The sequence below is a fragment of the Macaca fascicularis genome, chromosome 14 (genome assembly GCF_037993035.2).
Source record: "Macaca fascicularis isolate 582-1 chromosome 14, T2T-MFA8v1.1".
NCBI classification, from domain to species: Eukaryota; Metazoa; Chordata; class Mammalia; order Primates; family Cercopithecidae; genus Macaca; species Macaca fascicularis.
Genome location: NC_088388.1, coordinates 69,193,735 through 69,214,478, shown reverse-complemented (window position 1 = coordinate 69,214,478; position 20,744 = coordinate 69,193,735). Strand labels below are relative to the sequence as shown.

The 20,744-nt window shown below is 35.9% G+C and overlaps 2 pseudogenes; both read left to right on the top strand.

Annotated features, from left to right (window-relative positions):
* Positions 1–7,674: 7,674 nt before the first annotated feature.
* On the top strand, positions 7,675–8,609 carry LOC102122345 (olfactory receptor 52J3-like; annotated as a pseudogene).
* Positions 8,610–9,568: 959 nt separating this feature from the next.
* On the top strand, positions 9,569–18,873 carry LOC123568843 (olfactory receptor 52E1-like; annotated as a pseudogene).
* Positions 18,874–20,744: the final 1,871 nt, after the last annotated feature.

The following is a 20,744-nucleotide window of genomic DNA, read 5'->3' as shown; positions in this document are numbered from 1 at the left end:
AACACTTCTATCAACAAAGATATAGACATCTTCTTTTTATGACTGATTGTCCAGAATTAGGTTGTATGACAATTTCTAAACTTGCCCCTGATAAGGAGGTTGAATTTACCATTACTGTTTTATACTAATCATCTTAGGTAGGATAGGTTTTTGGTAATCAACATAATATGCCATGCATCAAATGATTTAACTTCTCAGAATTTCTTCATGGTTAATACAATTTCTTCATTCAATATGTAATTATAAAGAGTATACTCAGTGAGAAATATCTTTTCTGAAGATACAAATGTTAAAAGATAAGTATGGAAACACTTACGAAAATAAAAAACTTTCAGAGATTTGGCCAGGTGTGGTGGCTCATGCCTGTAATCCCAGCACTTTGAGAGGCCAAGGCTGATGGATCACCTGAGGTCAGGACTTCCAGACCAGCCTGACCAACATGGAGAAAACCTGTCTCTACTAAAAATACAAAATTAGCCAGATGTAGGGGCACCTGCCTGTAATCCCACCTACTCAGGAGGCTGAGGCAGGAGAATCGCTTGAACACACAAGGAGGAGGTTGTTGTGAGCCGAGATCATGCCATTGCACACCAGCCTGGGCAACAAGAGCAAAACTACATCTCAAACAAAACAAAACACAACAAAAATAACAAACTTCCAGAGATTTACCTATAATTACATCTATGCAATCTTATGCATCATATACATATTACAACTTGCAATTTTAGAATGTTGAGAAAATGTACACTACTGTGGAGTAATTAAATGAGCATATATTACATATTAAGATGATACACTGATAAAATCTGAGAGAAGAAGTTTCACTATTTTATATTGAGTGAAAATAAGAGAAATTTTAAAAATTGACATTCTTTTAAAGGCATAAATGTGTACAAAGATAAAGGGAAAAATATTTTTAGTGTTAGTGGTTAGTGACTTTTATAAATATATTCGTGTGCATTTTATTTTTGTTATATATATTTATTTTTCAAATTGACTAAAATAATAGGTATTATTATATAATAAAATTATATAAATAAGAAAAAAATATAAGTATAAAAGTGAAGTTGGTTGCCTAAAGCAGGGGTCCCCAACACCTGTGCTGTAGACTTGTACCATTAATGGGCTGTTAGGAACCATCTGCACAACTGGAGATACTGTGGTATGCAGTAGTCTAAAATGTAACTAATCTTTGTCCTCCATAATAGCCCCCCTTTCTTTGAAGGGACTTAGTCAACTTGAGTCAATAATTCATCATTTTGTCAACAAATTTTTTACGAGGCAACATTGCACACATCACTATATTAGGTACCATGGTACTTATCTATGTTCTATGTAATGTTACACAATGATTGACGTAATGATTTCAGGATTTTGCTCTGTAGTAGATGAGATATTTCAGCATTACCCTGCATGATGTTCCAAATAAAAATAATGTGTGTCATAAATGTGTAAGAAAGAGGGGAAGAAGAAGAAAATGGTGTTGGGAGGCATGAATAAGGTGTTCAGGAAGGAATGGATAATCAAGCTTTATAGAAGAATAAGTTAATTTCTCTAGGCAAATAAGAGGTGAGTACATTCTAGGACAAGAACAAGAAAATATTAGAAACACATGTCTTTGATTTAGCTTACTTCAGTGCATTTACAATGTGCATTCATTCTAATGAGACTCATTACAGCATGGTAGAAGCAAAGCAAAATTTTTCTTCTGATAGTTCTGTTACCCCTTGTGCCATTCTGATTATTTTATATTTCCAACCCTCACCCATTTATTGAGTTGATATTCAATTCATCTCTCTCTATGGTTATGTTATGATTCAAATAGGTATAGTTTTGTTTTGTCTTCTTTGTCCTAAAAATTCCACATGAAATCAACCAAATAAAAAATCGAACAGTACAATATGGTAAAAAATCTTTTGTAGCGGGGTTGCTCAAACTTACATTTTTATTTTAGGCTTGATGATTGGACAAGTCATTTTATATGTACCAATTTTATATATTTTTAAAAAATCAGCTTTTATTTCTTTTTACACAAATACGGGATGGTTGTGAATCAGAAACAGTGCCTTGAGATTGAATGCCTATCTGAACTTTTATTTTTTGTAAACTTTTTCTGAGGAACTGCACACTTTTGATTACCAGAGTCAGGGAAGTAGGTTTAGGTTATAACCAGATTCTTTTAAAAACAGGCACCTCCCTTGGCCGGGCGCGGTGGCTCAAGCCTGTAATCCCAGCACTTTGGGAGGCCGAGACGGGCGGATCAGGAGGTCAGGAGATCGAGACCATCCTGGCTAACACGATGAAACCCCGTCTCTACTAAAAAATACAAAAAACTAGCCGGGCGAGGTGGCGGGTGCCTGTAGTTCCAGCTACTCGGGAGGCTGAGGCAGGAGAATGGCGTGAACCCGGGAGGCGGAGCTTGCAGTGAGCTGAGATCCGGCCACAGCACTCCAGCCTGGGCGACAGAGCAAGACTCCGTCTCAATAAAAATAAAAAAATAAAAATAAAAATAAAATAAAATAAAATAAAAACAGGCACCTCCCAAAGTAAGGGAAACACAAATTAATTCACCTTATTTCCTCTCTAAAGAAATTCCTTCAGTTTCCCTTTTATGATGAATATAAAGGTGAACAATAAAAAAAAAAAAAAACTTTATCAAATGACCCAAGCAAAGTGCTTCCTTGTTTCTTTTACTGTAAGTCCTAACTCTAACACTGAAGATTAAAAATCTTAAGAGCACAATTTGATATGTGTCTGCTTAATCTTTGCTAAACAATATTTCTGTTAAATGAGTCTGTTTTGTATGTAATGACAATTCAATTGCGTTTGTTCTATTTTGTTTATTTGTTGCTTGTTATTGTTAAATTATTTTGTTTCATCACTTCACAGATAGTATTTAATGAATGTATTTCTTTAAAGAATACACACTACTTAATTTATATATTTTACCGCTATCAGATATTTGACTTTTAAATTTTTCCTTATTATGATAAAATCAGTACCAACATTTTTATATATGTATTTGGGTGAACATAATTATGTATTTTTTTGAGTATTTATCTAGGAGTAATCGCTGGTTTATAGGTAATATAGTTTGAATGTGTCCCTGCCCAAAATCTCATCTTCAATTGTAATGCCCATAATCTGCACATGTCAAGGGCGGGACCAGGTGGAGGTAATTGAATCATGGAGACAGCCTCCCCTAGGCTGTTCTCATGATATTAAGTTCTCACTAGATCTGAGGGTTTTATAAGTAATGCCTGGCATTTCCCTGGCTTGTACTCACTCTATCCTGCTGCCTTGTAAAGAAGGTGCCTGTTTTTCCTTTACCTTCTGCCATGATTGTAAGTTTCCTGAGGCCTCCCCAGCAATGCAGAACTATGAGTCAATTAAAACTCTTTCCCTTATAAATTACCAGTGTCAGGAAGTTCTTTATAGCAGCATGAAAACTGGCTAATACAATAGGGAATATTTAGGCTTAATAGGCTCTTCCAGTTGTCAAACTGTTTAATAGTTATTCTGTATCTTTATGAACAGTCAGGATTAGAGGTCTTAATTTTAGCCATACTGAATGGGTTGTAGGGTTGTTACATTGTGGTTTGCATTAGCATTTTTCCTGATGAGTAGTGGTGTAAATTTTTTTCTTCTACTTATTAACTATGTTCTTCCTTTAAGGTTCCAGCTTAAGTTTTGGCAATATTTTATATTGAGTTGTCATTTTTAAATAAATGTATAATTATTCATTGTAATATTTTACCGGATTATAAGCACTATAACTGATATATAATATATATCCATTATTTATATATTGTATAATAAAAATATCGTATTGCAAGCAATGACTTCCCTATTCAATGTCTTAATGAAAACTTTGGTAAGCAGCATACTTATATTTAATATGAGTTATCATTGTTTTCATTTTCCATGATTTGTTTTATGACCAGTTAAAATATTTTTCTAATCAAAGGTAAGGTGTATTATACATTAAAGGACCTTCTGTGAATATTTTAAATAATCACAGAATTTTAATGAGTAAGAAGCAGAGTGAGATGGCATTTTAATTTTGTATCACTTTACTTTTCTCATTCTATTCAAGCATTCTGCATTTTGTACCTCATGAAAGGAATAAAAATAGAAGAAAGAGAACAAATATATAGAAGCTCTTGGTTTTTGAAACCCTAGCACAGGAAACCAGATTTAAGTATTTCTCCAATATTAGATACATTTTCTTTACAAATTTGATGCTACCCAATGATACCTAGGGATAGGTTGGCTAGGTGGGGAAGGATACTTGGAGGAGATGAAGAAAACAAAAATAGTAATGCAATCTGCTTGAGAAAAAAATGTATTTTATGTCCTGTCTTTTAGGGTAGGCCCAGTGATGGCAGGAAGTTTTGAGTCCTATTTTGTTTTAAGTTTTTAGGAAGAAAGGCGATCAGGTCTCTATTCCTATTAAGTTTAGGAAAAGGGCAAAATCCCCATGTTGGTATGGTGGCAACTGTGTGCACAGAGCATCAAAATAGCTTTACAGAATTATTTCTGGGACCTATCATTGAATAACCACAATAAAGTTTCCTCGGTAACACATTATCACAAGACAGCATGGAATCTGTGAATTTCTGAAACATTTTAACAACTGCTTATGTTTCTGCCTTGCCAGTGGATTGGAAACATAAAGTTTTACTTAGGAAACAAATTTTAAAAACTTACATTTGCTTCAATATTGCTTGTTCCAGGTGTGCCTATTGCTTAAACGTCTGAGAAAGCACATACATTTTTTCAAATTTAATAGTAACAGTGTCACATACATGTTAAGTTAAAATATCAGGGGTACAGTTAATGTCAACCTTCCTTAATCCCAACCAACCTAATCTTCAGTTCTACTCCCTGAATACATTCACTATGAAATCTTCTAGATATATATTCTGGTATTTAATTATACATTAATTTACGATGGGTTTATTTAAAAATCTGGTGATTCATTCTGTTCAAACAGGATTTATTAATTACCTGCTATATACATGATAATTTAGATTAATTATATTAATATTCACTCAGACTCCCCAACTCCCCTTTTTCCTTTCTCTCTCACTCTCACTCTCTCATATATATATATGTGTGTATATGTGTATATATATGTGTGTGTATATGTATATATACACACATATATACACATTTCATATATTTTCCTACAATTAAGCAATAAGTATTATTTTTATTGCTTTACTACTTTTGTTATTGTATTAACATAGTGTTACTTTGTACAATTAATATAGTGTTAATTTTTACTTATTATGTTAAAGAGATATTTCAACTTACACTGTAAATTATGAATACTGTCAATAATTTTTTTTTCCTTTGGCTTTTGTATATTTCACAACTCTAAATATAGTACTTCATGTTATTTTATTTTTACGTATTTTAAAATTCATTTTTTTTAACTTAAGGCCAGTAAGATGAGTCCTGCTAGAAAAGAGATAAGAGGCTTTATCTTATCTGATAACCATGATATCTTAATAAATTATTGGTGAGTGCTAAAGCATTGATGTGGGAAAGGGGAATACATCCATTGGTCATTGAGGACCTAAATCTGCAATATTATAACATCTCATAAATTCAGACATAACATTTACTCAAGAGATTCAGTTTGCTTCATGTGAATATGTTTTGGGAGCATTATTTTTGTGTCTCTGACTTCCTATTTACAATGTATGTGTCAGAAGAGAGGATGGGAAGGGATGTCTACTTCTGCTCTTGTCCCTGTATCCCTGGTGTAGAAAATGGGATCTTTCCAAGGAGACTCTGAGAAGTTATTCCTGGTTGATAGAAGAAATTTGAGTTGGCTGTAATTCTAGACATGACCCATAGGGCCCTAAATACTTACAGAGTAAAACTCTCTTCCCTTTAGTAGATATGCTAGAGCTCCCTGTTGGAGGTGAGTTTCTCATTAAATATGTCATAGATATGTACAGTGATCAGAGTCTCTTGTCTAACAGCTAAGGAACAGGCTACAGCTGAACATATTAAGCTGATATTCGATATCTCACTATTATAGAAAGATTTCCTGACAGAAAGAGGTCTTAATGGATCAGGCTGAAACACTTAAATTTTTAAAGTAACCATTTGCAAAGGGAACTTTAAGTTGTGGTATAAATGAAAATTTCCACTTCCAGGGATAATCGTGTATTAAGGCATAATTTTTAATAAAAGCAACCATAATGATAATAGTAAACAATGTTATCAGAGGACCAGAGATACATGCAGATTTATACATTTGATTGCAAAGAGGGTGGTAAAAAAAATAAGAATACAGGATATGAACTTTATATAATCTCACACAATTTACTGGCTAGGAAAACTATATTTTTAATGGTTTTTAAAAACTATATTTTTAAAATACTTTTCAAAATTTGGACTTTCCCTTGTTATTTTTCTCTGGACTCAAAAACTGTATTTTCAATAGTTTTCAAAAACTGTATTTTTAAAGTATTTTTCAAAATTCGAACTTTCCCCTCTTATTTTTCTCTGGACTCAATTAGATTCAAGACAGACCTTCCTCCCTTCCTTTTTTCTCTTTTTTTATTTCTTTCTTCTACTTTTCTTTTTAAAATAGTTTTCTTCTTTCTTGCCATTTCTTTCTATACCCCTCCATTTTTTCCTTCTTTTTGCAATAGTCCTATGTTATCTTTTCCTTCTGGAAGGAAGAAGGAAGGAAGGAAAGAAGGGAGGGAGGGAGGGAGAGAAAGGGAAGATCAGAGCTGCAGTGTGGGAAATCAGTAACATGGATCTTTTTAGCCTGGTGCCAACCACTGTCATTGCCTTTTTAAAATTTCTCTCAAGTTTCCTTATTTCAACAAACCCCTTTATTTCCCCACTCCCAACAGTATTAGATACAATTAATATTCCTGGGAATTTATCAGCGAGTAGAAAAGTTGGTCTTATTTATAAATTATGTTCTCACCAGAAGACTACTGGCAAAAACACACATTTCTCTTCTGGGGGTGATTTCCAGCTGCAGTGTTTTTCACCTTTGTGCAACTATTTTCACATCTAAAGTATGACATAATACAGTGTGTCTATGGGGTATAGGAATAAACATATAAAGAGCAAATTAATAAAGCATAAGTTTTTATTTTGGGTATGGTTTTCTAAATATGCACCATGGAAATTACTGATACCAAATAAGCCGGTTTAAGAGTTCTGCTAGATTTTCTGTCACTCTTCATGGCTAGTTACCCTTAGGTTTTTGTATATATTGTCATGTTTGGTGGGCAGGTATCAGTGTCTGTCTTTCTGTGATTTTGTACGTTGACCTGTATAATTAAGGTCTGTTTTGTCTTCAAAAAAGACTGACATCTCACTATAACATAACCTTCATTTTTGAAATTCATTCCAGGTTTTGTATGGGGTTTGAACAAATAAGTAAATTATTGTCCAGAACCTCAGAGGAAGACTCAGGTCTCCCTCCGAGTCATAAAGCTAATTTGTCTTCCAGTCGAAGAATGCTCAGTCCGTGTCTAGATCTGACTTTGTACTCCAGCTTTGGCATTAGCTTTCTAATAATAAAACTAGACATAAAATTAAGCTTATTGGAGAGGTTTTGAGCTAAACATTTATAAATTTAAATTTTCCTTCTACGGGTGGTCAGCTACTGCTTTTGTCATTAATGGCAAGATGTTCCACACCAACACCACCATTTTCTACCCAGATACCTTTTTTCTGACAGGCATCCCAGGACTTGAGGCTTTCCATGGCTGGATTTCCCTGCCCTTTTGCTCTGTTTACTTAATGGCTCTGCTGGGCAATGCTACAAATCTACTGACAATCTGGTCTGAGCATACTCTTTGGGACCCTATGTTCTACTTTCTAGCCATCTTATCAGCCATAGACCTAGCTCTCTCAACATCCTCAGTGCCTCGTATGTTAGGTATCTTCTGGTTTGATGCACATAAAATTGGCTTTGGAGCCTGTGTAGTCCAGATGTTTCTGATACATACCTTCACAGGAATGGAGTCCACTGTGCTACTGGCAACGGTCTTTGACGGCTATGTAGCCATCTGTACACCACTCCACTATACCTCTATTCTGACACCCCGAGTGTTGGCAGGCATTGGTGTGGGCATTATATTGCACCCAGTCCTGCTCATGTTGCCCACTGTCTACCTAAACCATCATCTGCCCTTCTGTGAGGCTCGGATTATTGCCCACACCTGCTGTGAGCACACGGGCATTGCAAGTTGGCCTGTGCTAGCATTCACCTCAATGTGATTTATGGGCTTTTTGTGGCTTCTTTTCTTATTTTGGATGTGACACTTGTTGGAATCTCCTATACCTGCATTCTCCAAGCTGTTTTCCACCTCCCATCTCAAGAAGCTTGTCATAAAGCACTGAGCACGTGTGGCTCACATGTTGGGGTGATGTGTGTTTTCTATACACCCTCTCTCTTCTCCTTCTTCACCCATCGATTTGGCAAAAAAATTCCCCATTATGTCCACATTACTGTTGCCAACCTCTATGTGGTCATTCCACCTGCCCTCAATCCTATTATCTATGGTGTGAGAACCAAGCAGATTCATGAGCATGTGGTCCATACTTTCACCTCAAGGTAAGGTCTCTTATTTCTTTACTTCTTGAGGGTGTGGATATGGCTGACAAAAGTCAATTTTGAGATTTCACTAGATAATTGTTTTGTAAATGAATTTCATATCAAGAGATTCTGCAAATCGTAAAGGAATAAAATTTGCACTTATCCTGTGTAAACTAAAATAATTCAAAGATTCTTAAAGTACAACTCTGCATGACAAGAATTACTAGGTATATTATTAGGAACAGTGAATGATGGGTTGGATTGCCTGTAAATCAACCTTTGTGAGTGAACATTTTGATAGCTCCCTCTCGGATCTGTTTGGTCTTCACTCCATAGACAATAGGGTTAAGCAGGGGTGGAACAAGCAGGTAAAAGTTGGACAGAAGAATGTGTACATAAGGAGCAACACTGAAGCCAAACCTGTGTATAAAAGATATTAAAAATGTGAGAATATAGAACTGGAGAAAGACAAAGATGTGAGTTGTGCACGTGTTGAATGCCTTGAATCATGCCTCCTTCTGTGGCAATTTGAAGACAGCCTGGAAGATAAAGGCATAGGACAAGAAAATGAAGATCACATCAAATCCAAGGACTGAGAAACCCACAAGCCGTCCATAAGCTTTATCGGCTCTGACATTTTCTGCAGCCAGCTTTACCACAGCCACGTGCTCACAGTAGGAATGAGAGATGGCTGCGGCATGGAAATGCTTCAGGCACAACTTAATTAGAAGTGGACACATGATGATGATAACAGATGCTGGAATGGTCACCACCATAATGATGCTGATGAGCACCTTCATAGTGAGGATAGCAGAGTGTCTCAGGGGTACACAGATAGCCACATATCAGTCAAAAGCCATGGCCAGGAGAATGCCAGACTCCATGCACTGGAAAGTGTGAGTAAAATACATTTGAATTAGACAGGGGTCAAAGTAAATCTCCCTTGATTGCAGCCAAAAGATCATGAGCATTTTCGGAGTAATGCATAAGGTCAGGCGTAGGTCAGTAGCTGCCAACACAGCTAAAAAGATATACATGGGCTCATGGATACCACACTCAGTGTGGATGATAGTGATGAGTAGGACATTTCCAACAGCAGACAAGATAAAAGACATGAAGAATGGAATTCCAGTCCAGGCTGCACTGATTCAAGGCCCGGAATTCCAATCAGTATGAAAATAGATGACTTGAAGAAGGTGCCATTGGTTAGTGAACATTACCACACACCTATTAAGTAACCAAACAATGTTAATAATTTCGAAGAAATGTTTTTAAATATTTTTAAACACTTTCATACGTAACCAATTATAATATTTGTAAAAATTACTCATGATACATATTTTTAGTTGCTGTGTTTATAAAAATGAAGGGAGCATTATTTATTTACCCAATCCAACATGCCTGAACCATACTGTTACCTCTCTTTATACACTCAGAGGGATACAGCACAGGGAAGACTCCAAATCAAAGTAAAACATTTATTGTGAACATTTTTTCTCTCTTGGGCTCCCACTTTTTCATTATCCTAGTAAAGAATAGATATAAATCTTCAGGTGGTTTTCCCTTTCATCTAGATTAGAATCATTCTGAGATAAACATCTACTTTTTTTCTTCTTATCCAGCATCCAAAGGATAGTCCACTTCTAATCTTATTTTATTTGTTTCATTATTTTTAATTAGACTTGAAGATTGGAGGGATTTGCTACTCAGGAGGTTGAGGCAGGAGAATCGCTTGAATCTGGGAGGCAGAAGTTGCAGTGAGCTGAGATGGCGCCTCTGTACTCCAGCCTGGGCAACAACAGCTAGACTCTGTTTCAAAAATATTAAATCAATTAATCAATCAATCAATAAAAAATAATGGCAACCCAAAATGCCCATGATACTCACATAATATTCATAATATTCATTACATAGCAGGTGTCACCAGAATGGAATAATCAAGTGGCTTTTAAAAGATACCTGGTAATCTCAACACTTGCCCACTGGTTCAAGCCAGAATGAAACTGTACCTCTATAGCATTATATTTAAAATATCAACAATGACAACAGCTGGTATTACTACGTCAATAGTAGTATTAAGGGCTTTGAATGAATTACATGCATTTCTCATGCAATTATAAAGAGCAACTGAACTGAAAGTGTTGTTATCACCGTAACATTTTCTCTCTGTTAAATTAAATAGCTTGGTCATGGATCTAGAAATTTAAAACAAGTTATGTCTGACACTGTTGTCTATGCAGTTAAGAGATACTATATATTTTCTGCTCACTACTGGCTTCAATTCAACAGATTTCAGTTAGGTGAGGAGGAACAAAAACTAGGACAGATATCCCTCATTGCATCAGCAGTTATTTATATGCTCTTTCCTCATCACGTTCCTTACTATTACACAGTATTACTCGTATATTTCATGTCTTTCATAAAAATCCTTCCTCTTTTTCATTATCTCCTCTGTCAGAGTAAGGAACAGACCACTGTCTCTCTAATCATAGCATGTTGAATATCTGAGTGCCTCTTCTACTTAATGCGAAAACAACAATGTTAATCTTAGTTTCAGAAAAGAAAAGTATAAGTATTTGTGTTGGGATATCCTGCAAGTGTAGTTCAGGTCGGCAAGTACCTTGATTGCAATAGGGTTTATAATAGTCAAGACACTTCCCTTAGGAGTCTGGCAGTACCCTAGAGACAGAATATTTCTGTCTTTCCAAAGTTATACATCTCATACGAGACCTCAATTTTCTCTTTACTTACTGAGCTGCTAATAAAACCAAAATCAAAACAAAGCAATAACACCGACAAAATTTAGGAAATGAGAAAATGGGCAAAGGAGAAGCAATTAAAAAAAATTAAAAATTGAAATAATAAATAGCTTATCCTCAGTATTAATAACAGAAGAAGGTCTACCCCACATCCATGAGGAATTTTTCCATGAATCTACAAAAGGGCACAGCATAAATATTTTACACATATTCAAACTTGAAATTACCTTACTTAAATATCTTAATGACCGTAGGCGCCTTCCAATGCAGTAGAAATCTTAAGCCTGGTGTTAATTAAACTCCATTAATAATTAATTCATTTATTCACTATATAATTATTTGACAATAGATGAGTGCCAGGCACTCCTCTAGGCATGGTTTAAATGCCAGTGAAGCAGAAAGCTAAGACCTCTGCCTCTATGCCACTCAAATTCTCAAATATATCTCTAGTATTAATTCCAAGTTATATTTTAATGCTCAATGAAGCAATATTTTGCTTTTATTCATTATATTTTTAATCATAAACACCCTCCCTTAATTCATTGTATTATTTAATTCCAATTAATAATTGAACATCTTTCAAAACTCATTCCAAACCTTCTTCCGCAAAGCATATCATGTCTCTTTATAACCTTTTTTTATTTTATTTTATTTTATTTTATTTTATTTTATTTTATTATTTTATTTATTTATTTTTTTAAGTGATACTCTTCCTTGTCCACGTACTCAAATTTTAATGTAGGGAATTTTCTTAGATATGCATTCGTTTATGGTCCACTTTGCTCACCATAGCCCTCCCTTTCCCTTCACCCAAGATAAGTGTCATGAGTATAGGAAATTTGCTTCATCCCTTGCTGTATTCTTTTTTTTTTATTATTGTTTTTAATATAATTTGTTTTTAGTTTGACCCAAGTCTTTTTTTTAGTTTTGTATTTGAAATGCTTTTTCCTATTTCTTTTATTATTATTATTATTATTATACTTTAAGTTCTAGGGTACATGTGCATAACGTGCAGGTTTGTTACATATGTATACTAGTGCCATGTTGGTGTGCTGCACCCATCAACTCGTCAGCACCCATCGACTCGTCATTTACATCAGGTATAACTCCCAATGTAATCCCTCCCCCCTAGCCCTCCCCATGATAGGCCCCGGTGTGTGATGTTCCCCTTCCCGAATCCAGGAGATCTCATTGTTCAGTCCTCACCTATGAGTGAGAACATGCAGTGTTTGGTTTTCTGTTCCTGTGATAGTTTGCTAAGAATGATGGTTTCCAGCTGCATCCATGTCCCTACAAAGGACACAAACTCATCCTTTTTGATGGCTGCATAGTATTCCATGGTGTACATGTGCCACATTTTCTTAATCCAGTCTGTCACTGATGGACATTTGGGTTGATTCCAAGTCTTTGCTATTGTGAGTAGTGCTGCAATAAACATACGTGTGCATGTGTCTTTATAGCAGCATGATTTATAATCCTTTGGGTATATACCCAGTAATGGGATGGCTGGGTCATATGGTACATCTAGTTCTAGATCCTTGAAGAATCGCCATACTGTTTTCCATAATGGTTGAACTAGTTTGCAGTCCCACCAATAGTGTAAAAGTGTTCCTATTTCTCCACATCCTCTCCAACACCTGTTGTTTCCTGACTTTTTAATGATTGCCATTCTAACTGGTGTGAGATGGTATCTCATTGTGGTTTTGATTTGCATTTCTCTGATGGACAGTGATGATGAGCATTTTTTCATATGTCTGTTGGCTGTATGAATGTCTTCTTTCGAGAAATGTCTGTTCATATCCTTTGCCCACTTTTGGATGGGGTTGTTTGTTTTTTTCTTGTAAATTTGTTTGAGTTCTTTGTAGGCTCTGGATATTAGCCCTTTGTCAGATGAGTAGATTGCAAAAATTTTCTCCCATTCTGTAGGTTGCCTGTTCGCTCTGATGGTAGTTTCTTTTGCTGTGCAGAAGCTCTTTAGTTTAATGAGATCCCATTTGTCAATTTTGGCTTTTGTTGCTGTTGCTTTTGGTGTTTTAGACATGAAGTCTTTACTCATGCCTATGTCCTGAATGGTACTACCTAGGTTTTCTTCTAGGGTTTTTATGGTATTAGGTCTAACATTGAATTAATCCATCTTGAATTAATCCATCTTGAATTAATTTTTGTATAAGGAGTAAGGAAAGGATCCAGTTTCAGCTTTCTTCTTATGGCTAGCCAATTTTCCCAGCACCATTTATTAAATAGGGAATCCTTTCCCCATTTCTTGTTTTTCTCAGATTTGTCAAAGATCAGTTGGCTGTAGATGTGTGGTATTATTTCTGAGGACTCTGTTGTGTTCCATTGGTCTATATCTCTGTTTTGGTACCAGTACCATGCTGTTTTGGTTACTGTAGCCTTGTAGTATAGTTTGAAGTCAGGTAGCGTGATGCCTCCAGCTTTGTTCTTTTGACTTAGGATTGTCTTGGCAATGCGGGCTCTTTTTTGGTTCCATATGAACTTTAAAGCAGTTTTTTCCAATTCTGTGAAGAAACTCATTGGTAGCTTGATGAGGATGGCATTGTATCTATAAATTACCTTGGGCAGTATGGCCATTTTCACGATATTGATTCTTCCTATCCATGAGCATGGTATGTTCTTCCATTTGTTTGTGTCCTCTTTTATTTCACTGAGCAGTGGTTTGTAGTTCTCCTTGAAGAGGTCCTTTACATCCCTTGTAAGTTGGATTCCTAGGTATTTTATTCTCTTTGAAGCAATTGTGAATGGAAGTTCATTCCTGATTTGGCTCACTGTTTGTCTGTTACTGGTGTATAAGAATGCTTGTGATTTTTGCACATTAATTTTGTATCCTGAGACTTTGCTGAAGTTGCTTATCAACTTCAAGCTTAAGGAGATTTTAGGCTGAGACAATGGGGTTTTCTAAATATACAATCATGTCATCTGCAAACAGGGACAATTTGACTTCTTCTTTTCCTAACTGAATACCCTTGATTTCTTTCTCTTGCCTGATTGCCCTAGCCAGAACTTCCAGCACTATGTTGAATAGGAGTGGTGAGAGAGGGCATCCCTGTCTTGTGCCAGTTTTCAAGGGGAATGCTTCCAGTTTTTGCCCATTATTGGCTGTGGGTTTCTCATAAATAACTCTTGTTATTTTGAGATACGTTCCATCAATACCAAATTTGTTGAGAATTTTTAGCATGAAGGGCTGTTGAATTTTGTCAAAGGCCTTTTCTGCATCTATTGAGATAATCATGTGGTTTTTGTCTTTGGTTCTGTTTATATGCTGGATTACATTTATTGATTTTCGTATGTTGAACCAGACTTGCATCGCAGGGATGAAGCCCACTTGATCATGGTGGATAAGCTTTTTGATGTGCTGCTGGATTCGGTTTGCCAGTATTTTATTGAGGATTTTTGCATTAGTGTTCATCAGGGATATTGGTCTAAAATTCTCTTTTTTGTGTGTCTCTGTTAGGCTTTGGTATCAGGATGATGTTGGCCTCGTAAAATGAGTTAGGGAGGATTCCCTCTTTTTCTATTGATTGGAATAGTTTCAGAAGGAAGGGTACCAACTCCTCCTGTACCTCTGGTAGAATTCGGCTGTGAATCCATCTGGTCCTGGACTTTTTTTGGTTGGTAGGCTATTAAATATTGCCTCAATTTCAGAGTCTGCTATTGGTCTATTCAGGGATTCAACTTCTTCCTGGTTTAGTCTTGGGAGAGTGTAAGTGTCCAGGAAATTATCCATTTCTTCTAGGTTTTCTAGTTTATTTGCATAGTGGTGTTTATAGTATTCTCTGATGGTAGTTTGTATTTCTGTGGAGTCGGCGGTGATATCCCCTTTATCATTTTTTATTGCATCTATTTGATTCTTCTCTCTTTTCTTCTTTATTAGTCTTGCTAGTGGTCTATCAATTTTGTTGATCTTTTCAAAAGACCAGCTCCTGAATTCATTGATTTTTTGGAGGGTTTTTTGTGTCTCTATCTCCTTCAGTTCTGCTCTGATCTTAGTTATTTCTTGCCTTCTGCTAGCTTTTGAGGGCGTTTGCTCTTGCTTCTCTAGTTATTTTAATTGTGATGTTAGAGTGTCAATTTTAGATCTTTCCAGCTTTCTCTTGTGGGCATTTAGTGCTATAAATTTCCCTCTACACACTGCTTTAAATGTGTCCCAGAGATTCTGGTATGTTGTATCTTTGTTCTCATTGGTTTCAAAGAACATCTTTATTTCTGCCTTCATTTTGTTATGTACCCAGTAGTCATTCAGGAGCAGGTTGTTCAGTTTTCATGTAGTTGAGTGTTTTTGATTGAGTTTCTTTGTCCTGAGTTCTAGTTTGATTGCACTGTGGTCTGAGAGACAGTTTGTTATAATTTCTGTTCTTTTACATTTGCTGAGGAGTGCTTTACTTCCAACTATGTGGTCAGTTTTAGAATGTGGTGCTGAGAGGAATGTATATTCTGTTGATTTGGGGTGGAGAATTCTGTAGATGTCTATTAGGTCCACTCGGTGCAGAGTTGAGTTCAATTCCTGGATATCCTTATTGACTTTCTGTCTCGTTGATCTGTCTAATGTTGACCATGGGGTGTTAAAGTCTCCCATTATTATTGGAGTCTAAGTCTCTTTGTAAGTCTCCAAGGACTTGCTTTATGAAGCTGAGTGCTCCTGTATTGGGCGCATATATATTTAGGATAGTTAGCTCTTCCTGTTGAATTGATCCCTTTACCATTATGTAATGGCCTTCTTTGTCTCTTTTGATCTTTGATGGTTTAAAGTCTGTTTTATCAGAGACTAGTATTGCAACCCCTGCTTTTTTTTGTTCTCCATTTGCTTGATAGATCTTCCTCCATCCCTTTATTTTGAGCCTATGTATGTCTCTGCATGTGAGATGGGTCTCCTGAATACAGCAGACTGATGGGTCTTGACTCTTTATCCAGTTTGCCAGTCTGTGTCTTTTAATTGGAGCATTTAGTCCATTTACATTTAAGGTTAAGATTGTCATGTGTGAACTTGATCCTGCCATTATGATATTCACTGGTTATTTTGCTTGTTAGTTGATGCAGTTTCTTCCTAGCCTCGATGGTCTTTACATTTTGGCATGTTTTTGCAATGGCTGGTACCGGTTGTTCCTTTCCATGTTGAGTGCTTCCTTCAGGGTCTCTTGTAAGGCAGGCCTAGTGGTGACAAAATCTCTAAGCATTTGCTTATCTGTAAAGGATTTTATTTCTCCTTCACTTATGAAACTTAGTTTGGCTGGATATGAAATTCTGGGTTGAAAATTCTTTTCTTTAAGAATGTTGAATATTGGCCCCCACTCTCTTCTGGCTTGGAGAGTTTCTGCTGAGAGATCTGCTGTTAGTCTGATGGGCTTCCCTTTGTGGGTAACCCGAGCTTTCTCTCTGTCTGCCCTTAAGATTTTTTCCTTCATTTCAACTTTGGTGAATCTGGCAATTATGTGTCTTGGAGTTGCTCTTCTCAAGGAGTATCTTTGTGGCGTTCTCTGTATTTCCTGGATTTGAATGTTGGCCTGCCCTACTAGGTTGGGGAAGTTCTTCTGGAACTAAAATGAGAACTGTCATATGATCCAGCAGTCCCACTGTTGGGAAATGGTAGAAGACGAGCAGCCATGAACAGATGTTTAAGCCAATCAGAAATATAAAGTCTGATCTTTTTGGCATAGAATGTAAAATAGAATTAACACTGATTCTACAAATATACTAGATTTTACTTCAATAAAGCTTGTAACTCTTTTGTTATTTTTGTTTTGAATATTTCTACCGATGCATTAAAATACTCTACCACACATTCATAATGAAAACTTAACTCCACCTAAAATGATTAAATCCAATTAATTCATTAAGAAACAGAGTTAGCCTGGAAAAGCTACTGCTAATGTTGCCATGAACCAAATTCTTATAATTTCATATTTTTCCCCTCTGCAATTTTCAACTATGAATTGTAAAATGTAATGGTAAGGTCATCTCAACTATATCAATTAAATTCATCATGCATTTGTATTTCCCAGCTTTGAAACTGTCTCCTGTAACAGCAATGATGTCATCTCTGGTACAAGGTATAACTCTTATTTTAATGGTTTTCTGCACTTCGTTTGGAACTTTTAAAATTATTTTATTACCTCCACAGGCTACAGCAATTCATTACAGGATGGACGTTACTTGGGATAGGAAGAAAAATACACATTTGAAATCCCAAAGAAACCATATATTGTATTTTGATTATTTAAATTTCTAAGCTCTATAAAACTTCTTTAAGAAAAGTAACAATGAATAATGCCTGTCTATACACCAAATATCTTACCATTTACCTGATATTCTATTTGTCCTTGATAGTTACAAATTTATTTAACTATGTTGTCTATTTGAATGAAAATAAGTGTAAGATATAAGATTAGCTTTATTGAAATTAAACAATAAAGATGTAGTTAAGTTTTCATAAAATTCATGTAGTTATGTCTTGATGGGCTTGGTTATTAGAAAAAAGGAAAACATATTTTTGTATTATTTGGTAAGAAATCAGTGACATTGTATTCTAAGATCTGAAGCCTCTTAATAAGTGAGGATTCTGCTCTATGAGATGTGCAGCTGTAAAAGGGCCTCAGAAGCACGGTCACTCTTAATGACACATAGTTTCATCCCCACTTTTTTTTCCTTTTGGAAATTCCAGGACACATGTGGATTGGCTTTCCATTTTGTGTTGTATGTTTAACTTCACTATTAGAAAATACTGCACTTATTTTTATGATTTAGAATGAAAACAATTTGCATGAACCCATGTTCTACTTCTTGGCTATTCTGTCATCTATTGCCCTGGGCCTGTCCATATCCACCATCTCCAAGATGCCTGTCATCTTCTAGTTCAAGCTGAGAGAAACCACTTTTGAGGCCTGTCTAATCCAGATGTTCTTTATCCACCTGTGAACTGATGTGGAGTCAGCTGTGCTTGTTGTCATGGCCTATAATCGCTATGTGGCCATCTGTAACCTTCTTTGCTACACATTGGTGCTGACAAACAAGGCAGTGTCAGTTATAGCACTGGTCATTCTTCTGAGACCCTTAGCCATTGCCATACCCTTTGTTCTACTCATCCTAAGACTGCCCTTCTGTAGACACCAAATCAACCCCCTCATCTACTATGAGAATATGAGCATCAAGCTCCTGCCCTGTACCAGTATCAAGGTCAACATTATCTATGGTTTGTGTGTCTTCTCTATCCTAGTGTTTGACATCATAGCCATTGTCCTTTCCCATGTCCAGATACTCTGTGCTGTCTTTCACCCACCCTCCAGGGATGCCCGACTCAAGGCACTCAGTACCTGTGGCTCCCATGTCTGTGTCATGCTGGTCTATGCACCAGCGTTTTTCTCCATCATGACTCACTGGTTTGGCCAAAATTTCCCTCAATTCATCTATATTTTTCTTGCCAATTTTTATGTTGTAATCCCACCTGCTCTCAATGGGGTCAGACCTAAGAAGATCAGAGAGGGGACAAATAGAGCTTTCAGAAATAAATTATGAAATTTAGACTACAGTGATTAAGAGTATTGAGTAGGAAAGTGTGAAATTTATTCTATACTCTCAAAGTCACAACACTATTACAATATCTGGGGAAGATGGTGTTCAATGTATAGATTTATAGAGTCATTTACTTATATTAGTGAGGAAAATAAACCAATATTTTATATCAGCATAGTTTCTACAATGTACCATAAATGTCAACAATTATGTGATAAATAAAGTAGCATTTACATGAAAATTCATGTGAAGTTGATAAAAAGTGACTACTAATAATAATAACAAACATTTATACAATACACATTATAAACCAGGTACGGTTTTTGTAACTTGGTAAGTATTAACTCACTAAAACCTTATAACATCAGTAAAAAGTAATTTAAAGTCTTAACACCTCCTTTTTATAGATGAGTATATTGAGGCAATGATGATATGGTATGAAGCACAGTGTCTACAGAGGGAAATGGGCAGATGAACAGACACACTAAATTCCTTCCTTCTGAACACACAGAAGTTCTACACATGGCCAAGTGGCTACATAAACAGGACCTGAACTTCTTCTTTCACCAGAGAGCAATATTAACACAAGGTAGCAAGATTAGGGTTTGAGCAAATACTACAAAGTGCATGCACTGGTTTATGCTTTTTCTGATCCACTTATAATAACATCTTACCAACATTGATTACCTTGAAGTGACTAATCTGAAAGTGAGAACGAACAATGAGAGAGAAGTGTAATAATATCATGAAAGTAATTTCTATAAGCTAACAAAATATAGCCCCAAATAGAAAGGACACTGTTATATAAAATACTTTTAGATTCATCAAACAAAAAGCACATGTGCCCTCAGATTTTTCTTTACCACTATTTTCATCAAAATATTCAATGGACCTGAAAATGGAAAAGTAAGCATACCATATGAAGTTTCCATACACTGGTAGAATTGGTCTCTGGATAAATATTTTGACAAATATTGGGGAAAGGACATATATAACATTAATATTATGTACTAATATTATATTGGGAGAGGTGGCATTTTTAAAGTTACAAAAGAATGTGTAGGGAGCTGGGCACTGTGGCTCATGCCTCTAATCCCAACATTTTGAGAGGCCAAGGCTGGTGGATCACCTGAGGTCAGGAATTTGAGATCAGCTTGGCCATCATGGCTAAACCCCATCTCTGCCAAAATACAAAATTTAGCTGAGCGTGGTGGCCCAGCTACTTGAAAGACTGATGCAGGAGAACCACTGGAACCCGGAAGGCAGAGGCTGCAGTGAGCTGAGATAGTACCACTGCACTCCAGCCTGGGTGACAGAGTGAGACAGAGAAGAAAGGAAAGGAAAAGAAAAGAAAAGAAAAGAAAAGAAAAGAAAAGAAAAGAAAAGAAAAGAAAATACCAAGACAAGACAAGAAAAGAGAAGAAAAGAAAAGAGAGGAGGGGAGAGGGAGAGGGAGAAGAAGAGGGAGAGGAGAGATAAATGTAGGAATAGGAAGAAGAACCTCACAATTCCATATGATTTAAGAAGCATATAATCACAATGAAACAAGAAGTAACATTACAACCAACAATAATTTCTGACATTTCTTGACCACTTGTGACATTCTAGAAATTACATTTGATTCTGTAGATAGTTCAGATTTCATAATAAGTAAGTTGAGATTCAGAAGTTAAATAAATTACACAAAACCACATAACTACCACATAACATGGAAATTCAAATGAATTAGTCCCAGGCCAAATTTCTTAATATCTCTGCTATTATTTAATGTACAAACAGACTATAAAAGAGACAGCCAAATATCATTTAGGATTCATTATGATATTAAGTGATTTTAAAAAAGAAGTGTGTACAGAAATGGCCATAGCTACTAA